This window comes from Sparus aurata, chromosome 23, assembly GCF_900880675.1.
Source record: "Sparus aurata chromosome 23, fSpaAur1.1, whole genome shotgun sequence".
Lineage (NCBI taxonomy): Eukaryota > Metazoa > Chordata > Actinopteri > Spariformes > Sparidae > Sparus > Sparus aurata.
The window spans coordinates 17,839,515-17,858,284 of NC_044209.1; positions in this window are offsets into that span (position 1 = coordinate 17,839,515).

The following is an 18,770-nucleotide window of genomic DNA, read 5'->3' on the forward strand; positions in this document are numbered from 1 at the left end:
TGCACCTTTGCTTTAAACACAAAAATCCTCAGAGAAGTAAAAATGTTGGCACACTCAACAATTATAGTGTGTAGATATGTGTGTATTTGAATGTGCTGGAGTTCACATAGGAAAGCAACTCCTTGCTGTCGGTGACAGAAACAAACAGGTTAAGACATTTCAGAGGGACTTCTTTCTTCTTCTGCAATAAACAGATTGAATAAAGTAAAGTACGGCTGCAATATTGCTTTTCAAGGAAAGAATAAATTGGATTTTACTATTCAAATGTGACAGACAGACACCAAAGAGACAATGTTTTCAGAGGAGACTAACCAAGTGCATTGGTGTCCTTTTCCCACAAGTATCTAAGGTAGATTTGTTGGTGTTTTGAAATTAATATAAAAGAAAATGTTAAGTGCAACAGTTTATACGGCTGAAAAAAAATGGAGTAACTAGTTCAGGCAGAGCACTTACGTTGTGTATTTTATGATGGGTATTATTTGTCAAACAATCACTAAGAAGGCGAGTCAACAAGTAAATAAGGTGTCTTTATGACAAACTTGCCTTTCATTCTTTTAATCATTTGTGCCTTCTCTGCTGGTTATACTGTTTATTCCCATCTATATCACACAGCCGATTTCTCCCTTAACCATCCCCCAGCCTCCACCTGTTTTAGTTTCTTATTACTGGATGCGGTGACGGCAGCTCTTGCCTTGTTGTGCATTATGTATATCACATATCTCATTTATATGTGTGTGTGCTGGGCTTTGTTCTTCATGCTCCTTCAGGAGTTTTAATGTGCTCCCCTAAGAATTTTGAGGCTACTCGGATTCATTTGTAAAGCACCATCAAGAACAAGGCCCCTTTTTCTGCCAAACTCTTTTATTTGTTGCGATAAATCCTTTGATGTAAGTGTCTCTGGCTGCACTAAGTTTATGTGAGCTTTGAGTTCCTTGGTAAATAGAGACAGATCTGTCACAGCATCAAATAAAGCCTACTGGGTTTAGCTGCCAAGCTCTGTAAATATGATGTTGACTGATTCAGAGATAGATGTGAATTTTCGTGATTCGTGAGATTGCCTATTTTTAAAATGAATTGTTCTTTGTTGGTGTGTCTGTAAGGGTGGTAGAAAAAGGAGATAGACCCACAAGCTTACCAAAAAATACTATTTTATCCTAAACCCTTGAAGAAGTTAATGTTCTCAAGATTTGTAAATGTGTATTTCTGCTTTTTTTTTAAATTAAGTAGTATAGGATCAACATATTCATAAATACAAACCATGCCAAATATGTTAAATATAAGTCAAATTGAATGTTTGTTTTTGATCAGAATAAAGGGATTTATGCATTTTTTCCCCCCACAATCCTTAAATGGAGGATACGTGTAAAGGAGGGTGCTCTCTAGTGGAAAACAAACCACACTACATCACAACAAATAAGCTTACGGACTGAAACACCTTGTTGTCTTTTTTTTAAATTCAAAGACAGAATGTAGAATTATAAATTTAAAGTGTACGATAGTGCCCAAAATGCCAGCAGTCACATGAGCCCTTCTCCATTCAGCGCCTGGAGCAGCAGGTACCTTCCTCTATCCCACCAGACCGAGCATAACCTACAGCATCTGTCCATTTGCATACATGCTCATCAGCTCCTCTGTAACCTGAATCACTGAAATAACCACTGGCGAGGCCTGAAGGAGACACAATATGGGTCAGTGACCTTTCGCTGCACACCCAGGGGTCTTTTTGTCCTGCATGGAGCCCGAGTGCCGCCACCCCCCTCCCCCCTAATGCCCAGACAGGGGCTAATGGGCACATCAGTCATCTCCAACAGCGGCCCAGTGAACACAAACAGCTCTGTTTACCACCACAACCTTTAGTGTTGACTATGGCCACTGCCCCAGTGTCTGAGCCGTGGCCCTTCCTGCATCGGCAGCAGCGTGGGGGCAGGACGGACTCTGCTCACCACCGGAGCTGAGGATGAAGTAAGAGGGGGTGTGTGGGGGTGTTTGGGTTACGGTCTTTTGAGATGGTTTTGCGTCATGACTGCTCAGTCAAAATAAGATTGCTAAGGGATCTAATGGGAGCTTTTTTCTTTTAAGAGAAAGCATTTTTCAAGCACTTTCAAGGTTCCAAAACCAAAGAATTCTAGACAACCTAACTGTTGCTATAAATGCATGAATTATTTTCTACCACAACAAAAGATTCACAGTGTCATTGTGTCTGATTCACCAGCTGTTTATTTTAAATGTATATATATGTTTTGATCATGATTATTTAATGCCTGCTCCAACCCAGTATAACAACACGATATTTCAATTTTCAATATCTAACGATTTTCTGTTATTCGTGTGTGATTGTGTACACACTACACCGTACTCACTCACTGATACCAGCCACCCGAATACACCTGACTGTTTTCATCAAGAACCATATATTATTCCCTGAGAGGAACAATAATGTCGAAAAATGCCCTGTCTTGCAATGTAATAGAAAAGTGAGGAAAAAAAAATTTGGATCTGTTCTTTTTTCCGCAGAGCCATCCTCCATCCGGTTTTTGTGGAAATCCGTTCCATAGTTTTTCTGTCATCCTGCTGACAAACCAACCAATCAATAACTAAAGGGACACGGGTGAAAAACAGGACCTCCTTGGCGGGGGTAATCTGGCATTTTCCAAACTTTCGAGACTTTGTACAAACCTCGTAACTAGAACAGTTTAAGTTGTGTATTTCTGACGAATTACGCACCCGAAATTAAGCCAATCAAATGTGCTGTATCTGCGGCAAAGACAATGTCATTTAAATGGGACAAAGCACTTCAGGGGTCACGTTTGGACCCGCATTTTTAAAGCCAACCTGGATTCTCTTACCTCTCACTCGACAGTCAGCTCTGTCAGTGGCTGTCTGGTTCGGCTCGTTCAGTATCCAGACTGTGTTGCTCAGTGTCAACAGGAGGAATGCTTTCCTGCACAAATATCTACACCTCATAAATGTTTCGCCCTCTGCTTGACCCTGTCTGGCCTCTGACTGTGAGGGGGTTGAACAGGGGACAGACAGCCCGGCGTGTGTATTTGTGTGTGTGTGTGTGTGTGTGTGTGTGTGTGTGTGTGTGTGTGTGTGTGTGTGTGTGTTTGCAGCAGTGAGGTTGAGGTGAGGTCTTGGGTCTTAACAAGGTGCTGGGAGGAGAGAGCAGGACAAACAGATCACTCAGATGCTGACTGCCTCGTTCTTAAAGGGCACTGAAGCCCTGATCGTTCGCTTTTTAAACATATCAATTATGGAGCAGTTACGGCAACTGCGGAATAACCGAAACCGTACTGTTACACAGACGCTTTCAAGCAATTCCTCTACGGAGTGGAGCAAAAATGAGGCCTCAGCGTGAAAACATAGAAACGCCTTTGATGTCCACATTTGGATTCACACAAATACTGAAGAGTGGGACTTGCAGATGAGAGAAATACGGTGTTGTAGTGTATATAAAAAAGAAAAATTACAGGCAAGTTCAAGACTCTTTCAGCAGATCTGATGGTAAACAACATAATTTTGTTTGGTGACGGATCCAAGACTGAGCCTTTAAATAACTTTAAGAGCATGAGACCTCTGAAAAGCTAAAAAGTGTGTGCACAGTTGCAGCATGCATTATGAAAGGCTTTTAAAGGCACCTGCTGTTTCCAAATACCTACACTTCATCAACGGGACGCGCTGGACTGCTGCACAACTCCTGTGTTGCGCACACACAGTCGGTTCACTAACTGTGCAGCGTGTTGTTGCCGTGGCCCAGATCCAGCCGTGCCACCCCTAATCCATTTCTCTGTTGCTCATTATTAGTGGCTTGTAAAGATTCTGTATCAGCTATGCTAAAAGAGCTTTTCACAGTATTACATGGGATTACGGTTGCTGCTCGCTACATATGTTGCTCACAAACTCTGCCGCCCTGTTTACATGGCGCTAAAAAAAAAAATATGCATGACTCATCATCTTCTCTCTTTTTGTTTCTTTTGTTTAAAACGTCACGTATATCCAAAACTGATCCCTCTCACACTTGTCCATGTCTTTGCATCTGTTGTCTGACGCAGCAGTAGTGTGTCCGTAACAATTTTGTTCACGTGCTATTGACTAATCATTCATCGATTAATCGCCGCTATTTAACTGATGACAAATGTATGAACAGACAGACGGATCAGAGATGGGCACAAATACATCAAGAAAGTATCTTGTTGCAAATTTACAAACAAGTGGTTATCAAATACTGTTTATCAAAATAAAGTACAAAAAGTGTGAACGAGCAAACGCATTTGATTAAAACACCAGTCATTTGTAATGCAAAGGCAAAAAGACATTCTATACAAACTGATGTTATTACTTTTTCGTCTTTTAGTAAGCAAAATATGGGTTGGATTTTGTTGGCCCGGTCTTTGCAACAGATGGGAGCTCCGCAATCAAAATGAAGTCATTATCTTGTGTTATTTAGTTTGTCATTCGAGAAACTCCTGTTTACTTTATCCGTTTTCTTTTAAACATAACTTACTCTGAATGTGAGTTGAACATAGATCATGTCAGTGGTTTAAACCGTTTTCTTTGGGAAAAGCGTCCAACATATTTCATGTATTATTAATGATTAATGGATAATCCACTATTAAGGCAGCTGGCTATCAATTAAAAGTATTACTTCAAATTTGCACCGAAGATAATAAAACGAGAAGGGAAAAGGACGGCCCCTTCATGGTTAATTTCCCCACGAGAGTTTAGGTTCAGAGAAAAAGAGGATTTAATAGTCACATCGCCTCAAACTATCTCAGATATGTATCTGGCCCAAACTGCTCACTCATAATGTTTTTATCCAGCTTGGCAGCAATCACAGAATGCTGCGTAATCAGTGGATGGATGCTGTTTGTAAATGGGTCTGAATCCAAAAGATCAAAATCCTTTTCCCGGCACATGACCTAGCTGGGAAAAAAAGGGGAGCGAGCTGATCCTGTCTGCCAGTCTGGCTGTCACTCGTGGCTCCTAAATCGACCGCAACACCTGCATGAATATGGGTTTGGTCTAACACGTACGGATGTCTTCCTGCGTCGCATTACAGAACGATACTGTGCCAACAGCAGCAGTTGTTCTCTCACTGTCCACAGTACTCCACTGACCCAACAAAAGCAAAGTTACAGCCTGTCATAAAAGGGTCAGGCGCCTTCTCCTGCAATCCCATTTGTGAGTGCAGGACAGCTGGAAATGCTCTGTATCTCATAAATAATAAAGAAGGGCCTTTGGCTCTCGATGGTGGGAGATCAACTCCAAGCTTGATTAATCTGCTGCACCCAAAATTAAATATAATTTACATTTGGCTAAAATTAAGATTCGAAATGTGACAAACTGGGCTTGTTAGCAGGTCGATGCTTATCTAAAGTCTTGCAATTATCTCTAAAAAATATAGCGGTCAGGTATTATATGGGAACACGAAGCGAGAGGAGAGCAGCAGTGTTGCATTCTTTCTTTCCACACCTTCCTGTGTAGTGCTGTTTGTGCATTCCAGTGTCGACAACCCCTCTGTCTCGTTCTCTGGGGTGTTTACCCCCTTTCACGGTAGCAGGGAAGCAGCTCCCTCCATCCCATCTCTGTTTACATTGCTCTTCTCCTCTATTTACTCTGTGCTCCGGCGCCCTGGCGCACCGCGCTCCGAACAGCTGTTCCATTATGGAGAGAGCAGGCGCTTCAACCGCACAGCGCTGCCACACAGCTCCCTCTGACAGCCCACCGTGGTCGACACCACCGATGACTGCCTGGCTCCGCTGGCACGCCTGCCATTGTTGCCATAAAGCTCAGGCTCCTTCAATGCCAGAGTGGCTTCTGGGTAAAGAGTGAGCCAGGGCAACTGTCAGAGATTGTCTTCAAACCGCAAGACAAATTTGCCAAGTTCAGCTTTTGATTAAGTGTTTTCGTACTCGATGCAGCTCTGTGGTGATTTAAACAAGCGACAATCATATCCAGATGATCTACAATAAACACGCACAAACATCTTTACAATGAAACAAGGCTTGTAAACTATGTCGTTACAAAACGAGCAGCATTTTCATCATTGTGGCACATTTTCTCTAAGTACCCTATATATTCTGCTCCAACATGACATCATCCATAGGGGCCATTATCCCACAGAGCACGATGATCCTTCCTTGCTGTCAGGTAAAAGAAAGACTATTGTCTAACTGACTGCCTTGGGGTCACACCATACCATGAATCTCCAGTGAATTATTTTTACCCTTTGCATGTTCTTTTTCCTGCTGGTGTGCACAGCTGGTGCTGAGTCAGGAGACAGGAAACCAGGGAGAAAGGCCACCAAGCATCCCCGGGCTCCCAGTGGACCGCTGCAGGGCCCCGTGGCTACAGGGACAGGAGACACTCCATTTATCACAATACAATAGCTGCTGCACAGGGCCGGTGGAATATGGGCCTGTCTGGTTCTATATGTCCCTTCATGTCTGTACAAGTGCTCATATGTGAGCTGGCATCAGTGTCTCTTAATCCTCAAGTTGAGCTTGTCCATGCATGATGAGGGGTGTGTCATATAGCAGCGCCTCTTCAAATATCAAATGATTAACAACGGCAGCAACACAGTAGGTTACACAATTAAAACTGGCAATAGACAGCCTTATTGCTTTAAAAAAAAAATGAAGCAGCAAAAAATGAAGCACAAATTACGGCGGGAAGGAAGCACCGAAGCCACTGCGCAAGTGAAACAGGAAGAGGCACTGGTGTTCCAGGTAACGGTGGATTAATGGAATAACAACTGGAATGACTGTGGAAGCTCTACACTACAAAAGAAAATGAACCACGCTGATGGCGGTGGCATACAGGGTGAAGTGGTAGAGGTAACGACGTTTACGACGGGAGGAGAGCTCAGAGATTACGTTTTCCTTTCGGCAATAAAAAGTGGATTTATCTCCACTGCCGTTTATCAGGAGACCTCCTTTGGCGGTGTTTATGCCATCCGGATTGTTGGGGTCAAGTTGGGATTCTTACGGTTGTTTTTTCTTGCTTTGGACAGGAGTCTGGCAATTAGAAGTAGCCATATAGCTGACGCTGTCTTTGCGGCAGCGGCGCCAACAGTAATACCACAAGATAATTCTAGGGCCTGGTACAATCTCAACCTTTAAATGCATAGCCATTCGGATAAGGTGATAAATGATGAAATGGCAAAACTACACAAACATCAGGCCAGAGCACCAATGATTAAAGGCTTACAGATCCCCCCTCTCGCTCCCTACATGGACATTTTTATTTTTGGGGTTTCATTTGTATGTTTTTTCATCAGATGGTGCAGGCGAAATATTGCTAAACTAATTGCCTCATCCCCGCTTCCCTGCATCCGCTCGACTCCCTTTTAGCTAATTGCATTTATATGGTGCAACAAATTATTTTGACTTAACACTAACATGGATATTTGCGCTGAAAAAGTCACCAGGACGCCAGTAAAGTAAAGGCTCCCTGTTTTTAACAGACTTTTAAACACAGACTGCGAGGAATAAACTCGGGGTATGTTTGATTGACAGGTCGGGCTGATCTATTGTTGCTCTCTGATAAAAAAAAACAAACTTCCTGATTTAAAGAAATGTACGGAGAGGAAAAAATCTCCCCTATCCTGGGGTGCAGGTGGTCGAAAACAACTGATTCACTGTTGCACATTCACTGCAAAAACCTCTCAGGGTGATGAGGACACATGTGTGCAGCAGTTTAAGCCGCCGCACACACACACACGCACACACACACACACACACACACACACACACACACACACACACACACACACACAGAAGCTCTTTCTCTTATCTGGCCTTGCTCTGTAGTAGCCTCGCCCACGATGAAAAGGGATATCAGCGTGTATAATGGCACGAGTGGTGAGTGAGCGTATTAAAGAGAGAGACATACAGAGAGAGAGGGAGACAGAGCATGCACTCATGCATGCATGCCTGTGTGTGTGTATAAAAGTGCCAGTCATAGCAGGATATAAAAGAATTTTGCCCAGCTGCCAGGTCCCCAGCACTGGTTGCCAGAGCCCTTAAACACATCCATGTCCTTCACTGGATGGCTCCACTCTCGTCTCCTCCTCAAATATATCTCGCACTTTAAAAATATACAATCTGCTTAGATACTAGGCAGTCATAAGCTCCATGACTGGCACTTGGACATCTTATCAACATGAGTTGAGGCCCCTGGGCAACTAAGCCAAGCTTTGATCAGACATTTTGGAGACATCGCTCATTTTTCTTCAAACAAATCCATCGGGGTTGGTGTGTGCTAAATTGGAAACAAACTCAAAAGCGCTAAATGTACCTTGTGATGCAGGAAAACAGAGGCGCCGCCATATACGGCTTTGTTTAATAAAGAGGTGAGAGGATGCAGAACAATCTGCTGCGCATGTGAGCGAGGAGGAGAAATTAGAGAATATGTCAAACAGAGGCGAGGACAAGAAAAGGTGTAGCAAAAACTCTGCCGGAGAGAGAAGGAGAGGGAAGAGCGCAGCATGCATGGGCCGCGCTATGAGATCAGCTGACAAACACCTCTGCAGCCTTCGCAGAGGCAGATCAGCATCCATCCCCCCTGAATGGGCCTGTGACAGTTGTTATGTACAGAGACCCAATCTCACCTTTATATCTTCTCTTGAATGTTAGCCCTGCTACCTGCCAGTGGGAGAGAAAGAGAAAGTGAATGAATGAAAGAAAAGAGACAGAGAAGTCGGGGCTCGCAGCCTGCTGCTGAACAGTGGGGGAGAAAGTGAAAGGAAAAAGAGAAAGAGAAAATATGGACAAGAAAGAAAATGAAACCCATAAATGGACCAATTCAGCTGGCGGAGCCACACGGAGACTTCACCTGAGGGCAGTCTCATGCCCTGTTTGTGTCTCCATGGAGACGGGCCTCCTGAGTGAGCGCTTCTGTAAAGACTGACAGTGGTCCAGCTAGCTAGCCCTGCTATTGATTTCCACACAATTTCCTTGACCAGACCAGTGGGTGAAAAAAAAGTGAGTATTCTGCTGCAAAACCCAACTTGGGCTGCTGTTTCTCAGAAAACGTTTAATTTTGTGGACAGCGGTATTTTTAGCGCTTCAAGAGCCATTTCACATGTGCACAATGCATTCTTTTACTCAGCCCTAATGTATAGCTCCCACCAAGATCAGATAAAGTGTTTTTTCAGCTGCCACCGGGCATTTGCCCAGAAAATCTCCAGCTTTGAATATATTACGTTTTAAAGACTTCAACCAACTGGGCTGAAGGCTTGATAACATCTCCTCGTCTGGTGACTTGAGATATAAATACATCTACAGTGCGGGGCATATCTGTTTAGTATCCTGCATGGTTTGGAGCCCCTAGGCAAGGCTTCTCTGTCATCTCTCCCCGCTCAGCTCCACTTCCCTCGCTATCCTGACCATAGGAACCAGATCAGAGGCTCAAGATGGCCTTTATCTGGAGGTCTATTGGCCAGTGTCAGCTTACAGGCCCCACTCTGTACACACGGCACATTATGGAAGTTTTAATAGGTGATCAGAGCAGCTGTTGCCGGCACAGCGTTGATTTACTGTGGCTAAGAGAGGGCTTAATGACTATAGAGGCAGACAGCGCTTAACCCTTTGATGTGCGTCGGATAATGTAATAGGATCAGGTAGCCCCTTGGGAATCTTGCATGTACGCTCATGCACTAACATAAGCACACACTGGCACAAACGCTCTGGAATACAATTACACCATCTTAAAGCTCCTTAATAAGAGTGGCAACCTCTTACCGTTGTACAGTAGAAAAACAACATCTGGGCCCGACTTCTGCCACTAGTCATGGCTTGTAAGGGTCCGTGAATGAACATAGAAACACGCCCACAAACACACATCGTCCTGTTGCGCGCTGACAGGTGGAGCATGCACAAGGAAATACAAGCTTACCCAGCACAAACAGCCCCCAGAAGGCTTACCACTCCAGCAGAGAGCAATTGGAGGACTTATGCAGAAGCTAGCACTATTCAGACCACGCAACATCCATTTCAAGGGTCAAAGGGCGCAAATTCTGTTTGCACCATGAAGACACCAGTACCCCCTCTTTTACAGTGCGTCTGACATCACAGCTGGACAAACATCCCGGGACAAGCCAGGCCAAACAGTCATGAGATGGATTAAACGTCTGATGACTTATAGCTTTGACAAAACAAGCTCTGCTGCTGGCTCTGAGGAGCGCCGCGAGGCTGCACAGCAGGGCTATGAGCTAAATGCAAACGCCAGCATGTAAACATGACTATAGTGACAACGCTTACATGCTGATGCTATAGCTAATTAGCACAGGCGATATTCAGGAATCCTTTTTAAAGACCCTTTACATTTTGACTTAATCGCCACTTCAAGTTCTAACCAGTTGTTATGATCAGATCAGCAACACATTTTAATTATTATTATCTACTATGCAACGATTTAAGGCTAGCGCAACTGAACTATTATACATATATTATACAGACAATCTTTATCTTCTGATTAAGATTCCTTCCCCACAACTACACAGTGCACCTTTAAAGCCCCTGTACGGAGTTTTTAACTGGATATAGAAAAGTCTCTGGTTTCTGCTGATGTGTCTCTGTTACCTACAACAGCAAATGAGCCCATCAGCGTGAAGATACGCTTTTTCTAAGTAGTCTAATTCTATACCTCTGAAAGGCATTGGTCGGGTCGGACCACTGACGAAACGATTTACGGCAGTCAGACCGGAACTGACGACATTCAGGATACGGCCAAAGTGATACGGCATAGCTGTTTTGTTGCTACGCTAGCCAGTGCTAACCGAGCTAAAACTTTTGTCATGGCTGATAATGAGACAAAGAAAAGAAAAAGAATTAGAACCGAAGACCAACGAAAGGCAGAGAGGGAATCCGATCGAGCTAGGGCTAAAACACGGATAAACATTGGCGATTCCTTCCAGAGATGGAGAGAGTTGCGGGGCTTGAAGGGAGGGTCGGATCCATAATTCGCCCGATTCCTCCTAGACAGGTTTGTAAATTTTATTTCATTTATGAAATGTAATGCGGGACGTAGTTTACAGCAATACATGAATTCATGTTGTTACAACAAAGCTGGCTAACATTACCACTAGATTAGCTCTAGATACTACACTCGTGAAAACGACAACAAACGTCTTAGATCACGCATCCATTTCAGCTGTGTGTATCAGCCCAGCCGACCTGCAACGATGCATCGGTAATATCCTCTGTCATTATAAATGATTCAGTTTCTTACTTAGAACAAAACATCCATCACAATCACTGTGACTTTGCTGTAACGCTAGCTCTGTAGCACCGTGGGTAATATATATAGCTGGGAAATTGCAGTGCAACAGCAGCATTACTTTGTTTCACCGGCGGCATATTATATTAAGTAGAAATACAAATAGACACATTACCTCGTCCATATGCACGCTGCAGATAGCTGCTAAAAAAAAAAAAAGTTTTCAAAGCAAGTCCCGTCGTCTTTCCGACGTTTCCAAAACAAATCTACACGCGCCGGCCAGACAAACGTCTTCACGACAGTGGGCGCTAGTGCTCATGGGAAATGCAGTCTTCATTCCGGCAAAACACTACCGCTTTCGTCCAGCGGGGCCGCCAAAATCAACACTAAATGAAAAGTCTGTACAGGGGCTTTAATGCAGCTATTGATTATCTTGAGAAACTGTCTGTTCGAGATAAAAAGATAGACTAACCTGTTAACACAAGAAAACAAAAAACTTAATTCATTCTTGTCTCATAATAATGGCACTAAATAAATATTAAAGACGCCAATTTGTCAAAAGATTACGCTTTGGGATTATAGGACGGGTCGGCAGCCAAAAACAATCAACTTTTCTCCCAAAAATTGCACCTTTTATACTCCTTGAAGGATTAAAATAGCACTAAAAAGATGTATCTATTATATTTTCAGATACTGCAAACACATAAAACAAAGTTCAGCCAAAGTTGATGGAAATGTGATTTTGTAGGCATTTTATCAAAAATCAAAAGGAAGCTAGAGCAGAGTTCCCCTCTGAGGGCCAAAACTAAAACTCAATGGTTGCTTCGAGCCAAAAGCCAACACCTATTGTATTGTATTATTATGATGCATTAATAGTACTATGAATCCACTACGCCTGTGATAAAAATAATAAGGGATCCTTTTTAATGCTACAAAACAAAATAGAATAGCAAAAACCAACTCACACTCATATTTATCTGATTAATTTAAAAACACATCTGGCGGGCTAAATCAAACTTTATGGTGGGCCAAATTTTGCCCGCAGACACCAATTTGGGTATTTCGGTGATCACCAAAATTATTACAATTCATACTGGGGGAGTCATGAATGTGTGGCCTAAATTTTTATGTCAATCCATGCAGTCTCACTTCTCACCTCTAGGCACTCGTCAGAGCTCGCATGTTTGCACACATACATGGAAGAGAGATACCACACAAACATTTGTGTGCAGCACTCATCGCTGTAACAACTGAAAATCTCAGCCAACCTACTGTTTTGAACCCCAACATAAACCTCCAGCCTGGGCCCCATTAACCCATCTAGGAATGATAGCTAAATTGTCCACTTGCTCTCCGAGGCCAGCCAGGATGTAATCAAAAACAGACGGAATAATCAACAAAAATGCTCTCTATTCCGGTAAGGATGTCTCCCAAAAGCACATGAATTACACTGAAGCAGGCACTGGGACTGTGAATGATGTTGGGCTACCAGCACCAGCCAAGTCACTGTCTCCTAATGCCAAGTGAGAGGATGCCAGGCACTTCCTGCTGTAAACAATCAACCCACAGACGGAGAAAGAGGGGAGGAAACCTCTGAATGAGAAACAACAGGAGACGGAGAGAAGACCCAGTTGCTCAATGAAAATTTCTCCAGTGAACAAATGCGCTCAATTTGTCAGACAAGCTATCGTAGTCTGTTTGAGGGGAATGTGTGTGTGTGTGTGTGTGTGTGTGTGTGTGTGTGTGTGTGTGTGTGTGTGTGTGTGTGTGTGTGCAAGGACAAATGGCATTGCTCGGTGTAGATGAACACATAGCAAGTGCTCAGGGCTTATGGAGACAGACGTTGGATATACAGCTTGGCTGAGTTCACACTACATAATAAGGGCTCCCTCTCCTTTTCTTCAGACTGTCTCTCCTCCCACACATTGTCCCCTCTGTTCCAACTGCTGGTCCAAACTGCTGTCTCCTGGCCAGCTTCATTAGCTAACAGCGCCAACATTGACCCCGGTATCATCTCGTATGACAAACAGGTGAACATTTTTGTTTTAATTTACATACTAGCAACGATCCCTCAGGTTTTGCACTTGCACTCTTTTTTTTGGGATAACTCCACATTTCTCACCCCCTGGGGTCCGTGCTAACAATCCTGCTAACAGATTTCTGCAAAACAAACATGCTCCTCTGACCCTCTTAAAGGAACCCGGGACTAACTTAGCTTTCAAACCGGTACAGTAGGGGTACAGTGCATTGACTGTATTTACGCACATGTGTGTAAATCATCTTCTTTTACAGTCTCTTCGTGTGGGAATGCAGTAAAAAAAAAAAAAAAAAAAAAGCAGCAAGGGAGGAGAATTTGCAGCTTGTCGTACGTCTGGCTCTCGCAGAATGGCAGAAATTGTATATAAACCTCTGAGTGAATGGGCAAACATGTGGAGACGCTGAAACACATGTGTTTGCACATAAATTACCATGTATGCATGCACCTGCACGCACAGGCACAAACACAAAACACACACGAGAGCCGGTGTCTGCCACGCATGCGAGCTCACATCCGCCTCCTCACACACGCGGAAAAGCACATTTTTACAGAGGGACACACACATGCCTGTCATTGTAATTCACATGATCATTCTCTTTATGTGAAAGAGACAGGGAATTGTCAGAATGACAGAAGCTGAGGCCTCATATTATCCCTGCTGTCAGAGCCGGTGAGCAAAGGATGACAACATGAGCGCCCCTGTCCCTTAAAGCTCACCCTGTCTACACCGAAAACAAGAGCCCAGTCTGTGCACGGCTGTACGCAGTGTCCACCAGTCTGCAGTTTAATCTATGAGAAACTGCTTTTATTGCTTACCTATTCACAGGCTGCTTTCGTTGAGAGCTGAGGTGTCTTTGTCAATAACGTATTGAACTGACAGTGATGTAACCTCCAATGAAGTTATAGCACCTTCCCTCTCTGCATGACCGGATCCCTGTCTTCACTCCTCGGAAAAATTAGCAAGGGGGGGGGCGGGTGGTTTAACAAGTTTGGCTCACTCTAAAAACAAATGACAGGCTACAAAACAAATGTGGCATTACAACTGAGTATTAAAAGGCTTGACATTTACCAAGGCTCATTTATATGGCTGCCCATACTTAGCTCATTGGCAGCCCCCCATTACATTGGGTAGAGCAGGAGTGAGAAGGCCGGGGCTGGGAAGGGTCGGGGCTGGGCAAACACAGTGGGGTGAGCCGTTAACGGCCTGTGGGAGGATCGTCCTGTAGATGAATGAACACCTGGATTAATGGGGTCAGTGAGCACCAAGCTGCTGAGGAAGGAGAATCCCAGCCAAGGCAGCCATTTTACATTTTATTTTTACTGCGTGTCTCATGGACTGTTTTCCTCTGCTGGTTTTAGAGGGGGCAGCAGGAGGCTCCCAGGGGGGCAGGAGAGAGCAAAGAAAGGACATCTTTTGGACCTGTGTGGTGTATATAGGACATGAGCAGTGGAGGTGTTAGTTAAACAGTTACGATTTTATTAACCCACAGCCGTTTCAAGGACATAGCCCCATAAAAGAAACCGCAATAGGTTTGCAGTGAAGTACAACCACTTATACAAATGTTAAAGACATCACATGCAAGACTTATACATTAAAACATCTAAAAACAATACAGCCTTTGTTTTGTTCTTTTATTGTCACATACGTTTCAATCAATGTTCAAACCCAGATAAATACCCAAATTAACACAAGGTAACAGTGCGTTTTATTTTATCGCCTGTCATCATGGCTTGCGAGATAGTGTCATAGAGTGAGGAAGGTAGTCTGCTAAGAATACTGAACATCTCAGAGTTCAATGACTCTGTAAGGACACACCCACACAGGGTTTAAATAGAGGTGAATCGTCTACAAGAAACTAATACAAGCCTAATAATACTAATACAAGCCTAAAATATAGCACTTGAATTACCATGACCTGGATGACTGAGAACCTTCATCAAGACCAAACAAAGCATGAATAAAACTTCAAACATTACCATGAACCATTTGTGCCTGAGTCATTTGGCATTTCTTGTCAACGGTGTGTACACCACTAGCGGAGCAAGTTGGCCTTCAGGATCATTTGTTTGTGCTCTTGTTACTTGCACAAGTGTTTATTCTTCCCAAACAGCCACATTAGTTCACTGTACATTAGCCATAAGCTGGTCAGCAACGGCACGCACCATAGATGTGTCTGTGTATTTAAACTCAGGTCAACTCTCAGTGAACTCAGCACTCACTAGATACTCTGGTTAAGGAGATCCCCACCCTAGATCGCTGCAGCAGTCAGGCTGATATACAGGAGTGAAGATAAATCCCCTTTTTCATCGTGGTCATAGCAGATTTTTCTATAGAAACCAACGTATCATTTTTCTGTTTCTTCAAACACTTGCACCTTTATTGTTGGGATTCAGATGCACCCAATATACCATTGACAGCCTTGACTCTTTTCTGAAACAATAAAAGCTAACAAATTGGGATGGCGCTGGCCCTTTAAATGCAGCTCCGAGTGGTTGGCAGGCTAATAGATGCAGTCCAAAGGTGCTTGTGGATGGCAACCTGAAAAATGGTCTTACCTGAAAAGGTCCAGGACAGTTATAAATGAAATAATCACGCCCGTCACATTAATCCATGTTCGTGCCCTCGGGGGAGACCTCGGATCATCATTTGATTTGTGTGTGAGTGCATGCACATGCATGTCTCTGTGTGTTTGCAAGTCACCACCCGTTTTATTCATATTTTTTCTTCCATCATTCATTTTCTTTTCGAGCAACAGCAAAGGTTTTATTATTCTTTCTGACTTGCATCCAAGCTTAAGGGGAACGAGGGAGGGAAAAGAGAGATAAATACAAAGACAAGCAGACAACCGGAGAGAGAGAAATGAAATACATTTAAGTCACAATATGCAATTTGGCATGGCCACTGGACCACCACAGTTTAAATGAGGTATGGTTATTGCTCATAAGGACTGTGGAGTGCCAAGCAACCCAGAGTGGCAAGGGAGTGGGGGAGGATCTGAAGGACGTAAGAACGACTGTCCTCATATGTTGAATATTACTTCCATCATCAGAGACTCGTGGCCTATTAGCGACAGTATCTCCTCAGAACAGTCACTTGGTTCTGTTATGTTTAGTGTAGAAAAAATAGAAATGTAGCTGATTAAAGACCTGAAAACCAGTAAGTCACTTCAAACCAGCAATATATCAATCATTTATATTTCTCTAAAAATGATCGTAACACTTTCCATCTGTATCATTCTGTAGGGGACCCAGAGAGCTGACACAAGTGTGTTTTACAGTGCCACAACTCATTGTTGCGTGGTCATTTTTCCTATTTTCCATTTTTCCACACTTTTCCCTAAAAAATCAATGACGTTTAAACTAATTTATAAAGTTAAAATACTGTTCATTATATTTGCCCCCTGTTCTAATAGTCCAAACATTATTCAACAGACCTTTCAGGATCTTTGTCGTATCCAGGAAGGGAGCCTCTCTTCAGTACACTCTCAGAAATCACTTTCATGCACTGTATCGAGAATTAATTTGGCTTTTACTTTGTGTTCAACCAGCCAAGCAGCTCCTGTCTATTAAAAAGCTTAAGAAAAATGACTGACATTCTTCTCAAGACATGTTTCTCATTTCACATCATAAACCAGTGAACACAGGAATCCAAATGAGTGGGAGAAAACAAATACACTTTATAGTCAACACTGCCATCTACTGGACATAAATCAGCTGCAATAACCACAGAGTCACCAGAGCACGTGTGAACAGAGCTGCACAGTTAATTGAAAGCTGGGCCATGTCACAAAAAAAAATACATGGCTGTTACATTTGGCATCCAAATAAAAATATCCTTCACCTAGGGTTTGTACTAATTATGGTATTGATTGTGATCTCACTATTGAGCTGTGCTCTTCAGTTTTCACTGGCAAACAACATTCTCATAATGGGTAAATAACGGGGACCTCGACTGAGTATTGCTCTCCCATGCAGGTAGAACATTTGTAAGATGGATTAAATTTTTCAGTTTCAGTGGCATCTATGTAAAATTGTACATTGTAGCCACCTGAAAACACCTCATCTCATTTTGGCTTATAGTGGATGCTAAAATGCAGCAATTTTTTGAGGATTTCAACTACATCAGATTCATGTGATGCAAAGCAGCGGTGATGATGCAGCAGCTTGACAGCCACGCTTTCCCCGGTAAACACACCGACCTCTTCGGCTCACAGCTCAAAATCTAAATAAATCCAATTAGATGCTGACATAATCCTGACTTTAATTCCTTGTAGGAGTCAAGCTTCACAAAGACTGGATCCCAAACTTGTGTTTTGCAATTCAGTAACTATGAATGAGAGGCTTCAGACTCTCCCTGTCACGTCTTTTGACTTGTGGTCTCCAAGTCCCAAACCAAGATAACTCAAGTGGGGTGGCTGTAGTGGCATTCACAGTCTGTGTAATACTCCTTTTGACATTTTTGAGACTTTTGACATGTAAACCTGTTACAGTATCGCTTCAAGAAACTCTATTATTGCAATTCCTCTAGTTGCTCAGTTAGTATTTGCTGATAATTTGATAAACATGGACTGCAATATCATACTACATATACTATTTGACACAATTATCAATACTGTAATGCTCACTATGTTAATAAACAAAGCTGGATATATGAATGGGAAAATGGTTGGATTTGGGATCCTGCAATAGCCTAGATTTGACATTTTATTACATTAATTTAGACCGCTTTTAATAGTAACACTTCATTCACATGTAATTGTAAACCATCATTGTGCACTGGTACATGGCAATGCTGCCACCTAGTGCGCATGGGGTGAAAACACATGTAGAATTATGTATACTGCAGGTTTTTGAAAGGCCTCTGAATCACACAGTTCAAGGCAAGTAAGAGCAGAATAGCCAAAGTCTTTAGAAAATAAAATCAAGAGTTTATTTTGGCGATTTTAGTTGATTTTTGTTCGCTCAGGTTTTAAGAGATAAGACTTTACCCAAAGTATGACAAAACCTGAATTAGGCTTATTACTTGTGACTGAGTAGGAAAAGTAGGAGAACAGAGTTGTTTCAAATGACAATTAAGAATCAAAAAAATCTCACCTTAAGTAGCTGGAAGGTAATATAAGCAATATTACAAGAAATTTAAGTTAATGGATCAAACAATAGCCTGAGGAACATATATCAAGATTGTGATGTCAATAGTGTATGTTGTAGGAGCTCACATTGTTCAGTATGTTTCAGTAAGATTTACTTACACATCAACTTTGCTGAGTAAAAAGCTGCCATCATAGAGAGATAGAAGACACAATATAATTTTAAGTATATGGATAACAGTGCACATTCACAATGTTGCACTTCATTGTTCCCATGAAAGTAGTGAAAAAAGTGCTGAAGTTCAAACCTCGGTTCCTTTCTTACCTCCACACGGATCTGTGTGCAGTCAGTGTGAATGCTGAATTGTCGGTTTTGGAAAGTTACAGAAACCGTCAGACACAGCCTGATGTCAGAAAGGTGTGGT